This window comes from Raphanus sativus, chromosome 9 (assembly GCF_000801105.2).
Source record: "Raphanus sativus cultivar WK10039 chromosome 9, ASM80110v3, whole genome shotgun sequence".
NCBI lineage: Eukaryota > Viridiplantae > Streptophyta > Magnoliopsida > Brassicales > Brassicaceae > Raphanus > Raphanus sativus.
Window position 1 is genome coordinate 19,812,740 of NC_079519.1, and position 11,609 is coordinate 19,824,348.

Genomic DNA, 11,609 nt, shown 5'->3' on the forward strand with positions numbered 1-11,609 from the left:
CTTTTCCCTTTGCTTTTTGCAGTTTTCCCTTGGTGATATGAAATTTAAATCAAGTTCCCACCGACGAAACTAAAAAAGTTTGTACTTTTTCTTTCCATCATCTTAAAATGCTTATGCCTATAACTCAACATCAGCACATTAATTTGCAAGAAGAAAAAAAAACATATTGATTTGCCTTATCAATGTTTGTTAATCAAACATATGATTTTGTATATTTCCAAAATAAAATCATAATTACCTATACACAATCGTACTTCAGCTAATAGAAAAATGAACTCGGAAATCTTATTAATAAATTTTCTATTGAAATGTTAAAACAACACTTATTTTGAAACAAAATTTTTATTTTACAATGACAATTAAACTGAAACGGAGAGAGTAGTAGCTAATTAGACGTCCATACATATTTGGTGCCTAAACAATAAACCAAGAGATTCTACGGAGATTAAATAAAGATTTGTTTTAAGATTTTTACTCACATTTATACTATTTTCTAAAAAAGTGATTTTATTGATTTGTCATATTTTCAATAATTTTAGGATTAATCATTAATTTTAATAAATAAATTGTAGAATTGTTAGTTTTAATAAAATATTTTAGTGATTAACTTAATGTTGTAGAATTATTAGTTTTAATAAATGATTTTAGTAATTATCTTAATATATTATTAACAGAGATTAAAAATTATATCAAACTTTAAAATATAAAATTTTATGTATTTTACTATATCAAATATTCTGCTTGAACCAATTTTAAAAAAATACATTTTACAGGATATATAGGTTAATGTTTTAAAATGTATTATATTATTTTAAATTAGGCTAATTTTCTTTAAATAATTATATAGATAATGATTTTTCTGATTGGCCACAGTCTATATAATTTTAGGATGAATCACTATTTTTAATAAATAAATTGTACAATTATTCGTTTTATAAACGATTTCAGTGATTATCTTAATGCATTAATGAACATAGAACAACAAATTCTATGAAAATTAAAGTTTAATGTGTTTTAATAAATCAAATATTCTGCTTGAGCCAATTTTAAAAATATTTTTTTTACATAATATGCAGAGTAATGTTTTAACATCAATTATTTTATTTAATATTTAGCTAATTTTCTTTTAATAATATAATAGATAATATTTTACAAAAGATAGAAAATTTAATGATAACTACAACCTATGATTTACTTAAATATTTGATATTATCTTATTTACTGTTAAATCAGGATATCAGGTGGAACGGATTTATCCAGATAAGGAATCATCACCTTTATTGTATAGACCCACAGTTGATGCATTGAATGTTTTTTTATTGAAAAGTAAGGTGTCCACCAAAAATGACACATTTTATGGCAATTAGTATCATGATGCATAGCAGTTACGAAAAATCTGCGAGCGAGAAGGATAGATGGGGATACATGTTGTGCCAGATGTAAAGCCATAGAGGAATCAATAAATCATGTATTTTTTTTAATGTACTCCAGGGTTTTAGGTGTGGGTGTTCTCACAGGTTCCATCAAACCCATCTATTTTTCCAACTAGTTCACTTTTCACAAATATGGACCATTTTTTTTTGGCGAGTCACTCCGCAAATGGATGATCATCAGTTTGCATGGATACTTTGGTACATTTGGAAGGGAAAGAAAAACAAGATATTCAGTAATCTGGACATGGATCCAAGGGACACGCTTAACTTGGCGGAAACCGAATCAACACTATGGTCGGATGCACAAATCTTGAATACACAGAGAGAAGCACAGCATATGGAAGTGGCGACCAGGCCGTCAATCTCAGGACGTTGGTGTTTTACTGACGGCTCTTGGAAAGAAAATAATATTTTCTCTGGACATGGCTGGTATAGTATCTTAGAAGGTTTTGACGGTTTGATGGGGGCAAAGAATGTCAGGGCTAGTCTCTCTCCTCTCCATGCAGAGGTGGAAGAGCTACTCTGGGCAATTGAATGTATGAGAAACTTAGGTCAGTTTAAGGTCACTTTTACAACAAATTGTTCTCAATTGGTGAATATGTTTTCGGAACCAGAAGAATGACCAGCTTTTGCAAGCTATTTAGAAGATATCAAAATCCTAAAGAAAAGTTTTTTCAGCTCAGAAATCAATTATGTTCCAAGAATACAAAATTCAAAGGCGGACAGTGTAGCACGTAGTGTCAGAAATCAACTGTCTTTCATCGTTTATATGGATGTAGAACTACCCGTTTGGTTTACAAAGTCAGTATGAATCTGTATTAGTTGACGTCCAAAAAAAATCTTATTTACTATTTTACAAAAAGAAAGTTATAGTCTCTTACATGTCAAAAAGAGTTATAATATTTTGGGTTTTGTTAATTATATATTATTTTGGATTTCGTTAAAATTAGCTTATCAGTCAAAAGCTATGGTCCAAAAAAGATCACAGTTTTAATGGTTACGAATGTAATTTATTATTTTAGTTTATAGGTTTGTCGCTAAAAGAAAAAAAAATCACAAGTTTAACAGGTGTATGTAATTTATTATTTTTAGTTTATAGGTGTTTAGTTAAAAAGTATCTTTTTAACTACTGTAGGTTTTGATAATAGCTATCGCTATAAAAATATGTTTATACTCTAGCGATATCAACTTAGGGGTTGACTGTTTTTCCCGCTACCACCCGCAAACGCAGCTTTTGCGGTTTATAGCGGTTGTTGGCGTTTCGACACAATCACAGAAAACGCTACAAATCGCTTCAAACCGTTCCGAACCTCTTAAAATCAAAAGCTGGTTCCAACTAGCGTTTGCGGTTGCGGGCGGTTGCGGGCGGTTGCGGGAGGATAAAATTTTTTTCTTTTAAAACAGAATAAATAAAAATAATACTAAAAATATTCAATAAAAATTTTAAATTGAAATAATAGAAATTGTAAAATGTATTCATATTATATTTCAATTTATATTATAAAAATTTAAAACTAAAATATTTTCTATAAATTTTTAGAATTTAATAATATGATTTTATAAATATAAATTTTATATTTATCATATTATTATGATTTTTAATATTTTTATAATTACATAAAATGTAAATATTGTTAAATTATTATTTAGCAGATGTTGCGTTTGGTAGTTTACCAGTCATAAGAGTCCCGCAAACGCAACAATTTTTAACAGCTGTACCAGTCGTACAAATCTCTAGAAAACGCTTAAAACCGTAACCATCCGCACCCGCAAACTCCCGCAACCGCAACCGCAACCGCTGCGGTTACACCAGTCAGGCCCTTAGTGCTCGATTACAGATCTTATTAGGAAACATACTAAAAGTAAACTTACAAAGAAGAAAATAATTAATATTTTAAAATATAAGAGATCACGTAAACATTCTCAAGATACTGATTCCAATCACATATTTAAAATATATAATTTGAAGAAACATCATGATATCTATGATTTCATTTATTTCGTGACTATAAATTCTGATTCTAGTGAAGATGAAAATTATCTAAACTTTAATAGGTTCATCGAAAAAATGCTTGATAAAATATATTGCTTGATTCAAAACCCTAGTTAGAAGAGCAGCCGTCGGTCTTCTTTCTCTTATTCCGATGGTTGGTGGTTCTCACCACCACCGGAAGCGAGTAAGACTCTGGGGAAAGATGCTCTCAAAACTCTTTACCGCCGGCTTTCTGTCTCCGGAAAAGGATGGTTCTTCTAACATCTCTATCGCCGGCTTTGTGTTTCGAGGAAGGATGGTTTTTCTAGCATGTCGATCACCGGAACTTATGTTCTTGTGTGGTGAATTAGTGATGTAGCGGAAGCTGTATAGGATAAAACTAGGGATCCGTTGATTCTAAGAATACCCGGATAACTAGGATAATCACAATGATCTTATTTAGTCTAAGAATGCCTAAGATCAATGTCTTCTTAAATTCGTTGAGATCACCAATGATCTACCGAAAACAAGGAACAAAAGAGAAAACTCTTAACTTTTATTAATAATCAATCAACTCATAAACTGAATACAAAATTAAGCCTAGACGGCTATATATAAGAAAATCCATAAAAACCCTAAAACAATAAAGATAATTATCTAAAATAATTAATAAAACCAATAATAAGATATTTAGAATATGTCCAAATATCTATCTACATCATTCTCTCCGGGTTGGAGAAGATTCGTCCTCGAATCTTAGCCGTGATCTTCAATTAATTTTTTTCTTCTCTTCCATTGGTGAAACTTAGCATCCTTGATTTTCAAGTAAACTAACAAAAGGAAAATATAAAACAAATTATTTTTGTCCATGCATCCAATCATCGTTGTTGAGCCTTTTGTCTTCACAAACCAGTCACCAACAAGACACGTAACCACTTGACTCTTTGACTTGATACCATCCATCATCACGTATGATTGTGTGGTCTTGAACGCATCTTTGCTGAATATGAAATCAATCGGCTCGACCATTATCATGTCCTCACCGTATCGATCATAAATAACAAGACCAATAATCACGTCTTCAACATAATTATCATATATCGCAGGACCAAAAAAATTCTTTGTACTCTCCGTACAAATCTTTTGTCGAATTAAATGGATATTCATCCGTTTGATAAAAACACCCAAACGACATGTGGTATTGAAGGAAACAGAATCACTCTGATTTATAAAAAACCAAAGTGATGGCTCTGATACCAACTGATGTAGCGGAAGCTGTATAGGATAAAACTAGGGATCCGTTGATTCTAAGAATACCCGGATAACTAGGATAATCACAATGATCTTATTTAGTCTAAGAATGCGTAAGATCAATGTCTTCTTAAATTCGTTGAGATCACCAATGATCTACCGAAAACAAGGAACAAAAGAGAAAACTCTTAACTTTTATTAATAATCAATCAACTCATAAACTGAATACAAAATTAAGCCTAGACGGCTATATATAAGAAAATCCATAAAAACCCTAAAACAATAAAGATAATTATCTAAAATAATTAATAAAACCAATAATAAGATATTTGGAATATGTCCAAATATCTATCTACATCAATTAGTATTAGTTTGAAGTCGTGGGAATACTGCTTTTGTTTGGTTCTTGTTGTTTCAGTCACTTCGTCGCATCCTAAGTTAGCTTTTTGGGTTCGTTTTTTGTGATTTATGTTCGCTGTGGAGGTATCTACTAGACCTTATTTTGGACCTTTGTGGTTTTGGGAGATGGTTTCTAAACGAAGAAGTTAACTTGACCTTCAGTTTTTCTCTTGCGAGGAGGTAGGCAGTCTTTGTTCTGTAGGTCACTTGGCTGCTTTACGAGTGTCCGCGTGTAAGAGCTGGTGGTCTTCTTTGACGTTTTCCCAAGTAGCGTTTCTAGGTCTTTTGTCCTTATATCTTAGTTTTAGTGGTGGTTTCTGGTCATGCAAGTTTCACATGGATAGCAGCTGCTGGAGTTGGTGTAGATTTGACCTCTCGATTGTTTCTGATGTTGCTGGTTCTAGTATGACTTGGTGATATTCCCTTCAGGGTTGGGACTGCTCAAGACATTTGTTCTTTAGGTCAGTTCCATTGATATCGAATTCTTCTAGAAATGTGGAAGGAATAGATTTGTGGACATATATGGGTTTTATGCTCAGTTTATGTCTTTGTTTTATTTTGTTTGGTTTAGGTTCTTTGTCTTTGGTTTCTTATCGACATTATTTATCTCAACTTTCTTCGAGTTAAAAAAAATATATTGCTTGATGAAAGGGTGTTTACTCTCATAGGCTTCATTATTAAATGTAACTAGATTTTGACCCGCCCTTTTCAAGGGCGGAACAATTTTTATAAATTTTTATTTGTAGTTCAAATGTTTTTTAAATTTTTATGATAAATACGATACATGTTCGTAATACATGATCAAATATATATAGACCAAAATTTTATGGATTTACTTAGAATATAAAAAGAGTTGGGCTAACTAATTAGTTTTAGACTTTGACCCGCACAACCGTGCGGATATTTATTTCCAGTTGTATATATGTAATCATTCTAGATCTTGATCCGCACAACCGTGCGGATATTTATTCCCAGTTATATATATATATATATATTTATTTATTTTAGATCATTAGCGCCATACATTTTTAATGTTAATAATATATTTAAATGTTTACGTAATTATTTCAAATATAATAATTTTATAGTTACATGTTATAGTTAATCAATAAGTTAAAACCGTCACATGTATTTGTCGCTCCTTATTATATATTTATCTTATTGTATTTGTACTTATTTATTGAAGAAATAATATATGCATGAAACAACATATTTCAAATTTATTTTGTAAACTTAAAGAGGAGTTTTATTTTAGCAATATTTTCTACATTTATTAATTTTAGATAATATATTATTGTATATACAAAAGTGTAAGATATTTCAAATTTTATACATATATTATATAGTTTGCGAATGTTAAGTTGGTCTATCATCGTATTATATTTTTAGCATATTTATGAAAATAAAATTTATAAATCTATAAATTTAATATAAATTTATCATATTTAGCTCAGTATAATATATTTAGAATGAAAAGATATCAAAATATATTATGATTAAAGTAGTTCAAAGATTCTATATATTATTAGTCTTAATAAAATACATTTAATAAAATTTATAGAGGATAGTCAACATAAAAAAAATTAGAAAAGAAGTCATGAATTTTATTTTAATAGATAAGATGATGTTTTAAATGAAATATTTTTTAAAATAAAATAATTTAATTTCTCAATTTAATATAATTTTATATTTAATTCATATAGTATTTCTATTTTAATAATACAGACTGTAATTAGAAAATTTATCGAAATAACATACAAACTTTATTTTTATTTTATAGTAAAATCTTTAATAACATTAATCTGTACTAATATTATACAACTAATACGAAATTAAGTATTGCATAATTTTATAAAAATATTTTAAAAAATTATTAAGATTTTGTTAGATTTTTTTTGGCAACAGAATTTTTATAACTAAAAAATAAAATTATAACAGTATTTTAGGTGAAGTTGTTATATGTGTTGAATATATAAGATTTGATATCTTAATGAAATAATGAAATGATTTTAGCGAAGATCTATTTAAAAAAAAATCACGCATGAAAAAAAGTTGTGACTTCTATTTTAATTATATTTTGTTGTTTCTACAACCTCAAATTAAATATAAGTTTCATAGAGAAAAAGTAGAAATGAACGTTGTGAAAATATAATTTATATTATAAAAGGTCTAAGTAAGTATAATTGTATAACTATAGATTATAGTAACCAATAGGTCCAAGTAAAATTTTTCTTTGTCATAGGACCAAACGTAACTATACGATTAGATTTAGGAAATCTAAGTTAATATTTAATTGGCCGGTTTTGTTGGTTAATATTTAGTTGGCTGGCGAGATTTAATTTAGACGTGTGGGCATAACTAAGTTGTTATGGTCCATTTATTATGTATACACTAATAAAAATGAAACAGACCAAAACTTAAATGAAAACATCTATGGTAGATAAAATTTAGGACTCTGTTTTAATAGATTAGATAATAATTTTATTTTTGTAAACAGATATCTTATGTTATTTTAAATTATTAATAAAATTTTATTAGGTTATTATGATGATGATTTTCCTACATATGTGATTATTGTGAAAATTTTATATGATTTGGTGAAAGAATTAATAAAAGACTAGGTAATATCCCGCGCCATGCACATGATGAGGTGATTATATAAAACTATATATTATATATTTGTTAAAATTATACATTACATATGCATATATTAAAAGGAATGTTATTTTTCTTAAACACACCACAATTCTTCCATTGTTTCATACCTAATTGATGGGTACTTTACCCGATATCCGAAGCCGCATCCGAACCCGATCCAAGAAATCCAAACCGAAATCCGAACTGAAATAACAAAATACCCGAACGGGTATTGATTTATGAGAGATTGGATATCCGAATCCGAACGGGTAATACCCGAACCCGAATGGATATCCGGAGATAACCAAACATATATATGCTTACCCTTATATTCCTAGTTTTCATCTCTCATTTTATTTAAAATATTTATATTGATGTCACACACACTTTAAGATTATATAATATAAATATAATTAAGGAGAAAAATGATTTGATATTCACTTAATATGAATATAAAGTTTTTTGTTTCATGTATTAACAAAAGTTACATCCATATTCTTAAAATAATAGCCAAATGAATGTCTATTTATTTTTGAAATTTACCTCCAAAGCTATTAATAATTCAATCTATTAAAAAATAAAAAGTCAGTTAATCGAAAACTAAAATTTTAAATATAAGAATCTTAAAAGCGAAAATTTTATTTTTCTTTCAAAATTTAAATATCCGAACCTGACCCAAAATAACCAAATCCGAACTAAAAATACCCAAACCCGACCCGAAGTTCAGAAATTCCCGAAAATCTGAAATATCCGATCCGAACGCGAACGGGTATCCGAACGCCCATCCCTAATCAATTATATCAAATATACGATTGATAGTAGATGAAGTTTGAGCCTAACCCTCCAATATAATTTTTTTACCAATTTTATATATCTAAAAAGATAAAATACATGTTTGAGATAATAAAAAAGGCTGAAACATTTGCATGGTACCGTATGTAATGGATATGTGTTAGACATTTTTAAAGCAAACATGTACTAATTATTATCTCTAAATCCGTGGTACATTATACATATATAATTTCCCCAAAACAAACTCGATTCAAATATATGGGCCACATTTGTATAAAGCAGTAAATTGCTGTAATAATTGATGACTATAATTAAGAAATTTTCATATCTATCTACTTTTAATTCATTCATTGACATAACAAAATAATACATGGAAAGAGCAATTAATAAGATGAATCTTTTGACATTAGCTTGGATACCACCCCGATTTGGTGATCACAAAAAAAATCCAAATTTCAATCTATACTATTAAAGCAGGATCCTATTGATCTTTTTACTTAAAATACCCTTTTATTTACTACCTGTGCCATTCATTTTTATTAGAAATCGACCCCTTCATTAAGGGCAATCCTGTATTTTTGATATTACGCGATTTCTCCTAAATCTATTGGTTTTTGCAAATTTTTGGTTCGGTAACAAAACTGTTTTGAAAGCCCACACGTTGATTAAAATTGAATGTCATATAAAATAAGCCCACTTTCAGAACAATACTAGAGATGTCAACCCACATTAATAGTAAATTTAGATGCATCTATACTATATATTATATACAATATATTAAGTGGGATATAATATTAGTGATTCAGGTCCAATCCCAAAACGTTGAAACTAAACCCCAAAATATATTAGCTGAACCATATACATCCCTACTTATGCTTTGGGTTCACTTCCTTAATAACCTAAACTCTAATATACAATACCTACACCCTGAACTCATTTTATATCATTTACTAAATACTTTCTTTTACTAACGAATATGTGGTTGTTACAAATAGGGGTATTTTTAAAATACAAATATCCAAAGGTATATTCCAAGTTTGATACGAGCTGTTCTACAATCGATCTATTTTACAATTCAAATAAAATAATTATCATACTAAAGAATTTTTTTTTGAACCAATGAATGGTTGTTACAAAACAGATATTTTTAAAATAAAAATATTCAAGAGTATATTCCAAATTTGTTACGAGCTTTTTACAGTATATATACATATGTTTCATAGGTTAAGATCTTATTTATACTATTAAAGCAGGATTCTATTAGTTTTTTTACTAAAAATATTATTTTCTTTATTAACATTGCATATTTCATTAATTGCAATCAAATAATATTAATAACACATCTATATTGTGTCTTTTTTTTTATTCAGCCCACTGCCCACATCAGATCTCTCTTGGGCCATTTGGACCGATTAATAAATCATATCTAATTCTTATTTTTTCTCCAAGTTCAAATAATTTATTTTCAATCATTTTTAATATTTTGTGTAGTGAACAAAAATTAATCACTTAATTATTATGTTTTTTATTTTTTAATATAATTTAAACATTCATAAAAAAAATTTGAATTTTTTCATTGAAAAGTATAAATCTTTATTAAAAGTATATAATTTTTTTATTTAAGAAATTAACCACATAATAAAATTAACTTATCAGAGTTAGACCAACTTAATTTATTAAAAAATAAAGTGTAATTTTCTAAACATAAATACTCATTAGACCTGGACGTTCGGGTACTCATTCGGGTACGAATCGGTTCTTTCGGGTATCAGATTTTTCGGGTTTTGAAATTAAACCTCATTCGGGTCTTATAAAATTTCAGGTCGGGTTCGAGTTGGATCTTTCCGGGTCCGGGTGGGTTCGGTTCTCATGCATAAGAACCTGAAAAAATAACAAAATAACAAAATAACCAAAGTATCTAAAACGGGTTCGGTTATTTGTACTCAAAGTAACCAAAGTATCTGATTTGGTTCAAATTTTTGTATCCAAATTACTCAAAAGTAACTAGAAGTAACCAAAAATATACATTCTATACAGTTTTTTTGGGTAAACTTTTATCCAAAATATCATATTTTATCTAAAAATACTCAAAAGTACCGAAATAACTACTATAGTTAACTTATAATATGAATTTAAAATATTAAAATAATTATAAATATAATTATAACATATATTTTTAGATATATATTCACATTTCGGATATCTTCGGGTACTCATTTATTTCTCGGTTCGGGACTGGTTCTTCGGATATAGCAATTTAGAATTCATTCGGATATTTACTCCGGGTCTGATCGGTTCGGAACCCTGATTTTTGGGTCGGTTCTTCGGGTCCGGATATTGTGCTCAGGCCTATACTCATTTAAAATAAAACACGATAAAGAAAGATAAAAAGTTTAAGTTTTTTATCAAAAACAAATATATGAAAATATGACATTTACTAAATATTTTTCAATTTTAAAAAATAAAAAAAAATAAACCCGCGCTTTGAAAGCGCGGGTCAAAATCTAGTTATATATTATAAGTTAACAACTAGATTTTGATCCGCGTTTGAAAAGCGCGGGTTTGTTTTCGAAATCAAATAAACTCTTCTGAAATCATTTTTTAAAATAAAATTTAGTATAGATTTGGCATGTTTATACGGAATTGCGAATCGAACCATACTAACTGAAAACAAAGAAATCGAAATTAAATTGAATTTTATAAATAACCAAAAATCATATATCTCTGGAACCAAAAAACCAAACCGAACCGAGAAGTAAATGGATACTGCAATTTTAAAAATACAAATGGTATACTTACAAATATTAGTTATATTAATTTACAACTAACCAAATATCCTTAAATATTATTTATATCAAATATTTTATCCCATATATCAAAATTATCTGAATTATCCGATATTTTATATAAACGATCCGAATTACCTGATATTTAAACCAAAACTCCTAATTATCCTATATTTTTATCTATAAATCCGTAATTACAAATACCAGAATCAATTGGAACTGAATCGGAACTAAACCAAAATTTGCTAATGAACGAACCAAAAACTAAAATAACACAACTGAAACTAAGCCAAAATTTGTAAATACCCGAATGGTTCCTAAATTTATAGAGCTAAAAAA

The 11,609-nt window shown here is 28.4% G+C and overlaps 1 long non-coding RNA gene across 1 annotated transcript; it reads right to left on the reverse strand.

The window, feature by feature from the left end:
• Nucleotides 1–10,033: 10,033 nt before the first annotated feature.
• On the reverse strand, nt 10,034–10,986 carry LOC130499420 (uncharacterized). Its single transcript, XR_008938280.1, has 2 exons — nt 10,677–10,986; nt 10,034–10,365 (listed from the first exon to the last, which is right to left on the reverse strand). It is a non-coding gene; the product is annotated as an uncharacterized LOC130499420 (long non-coding RNA).
• Between the last annotated feature and the right edge of the window lie 623 nt (nt 10,987–11,609).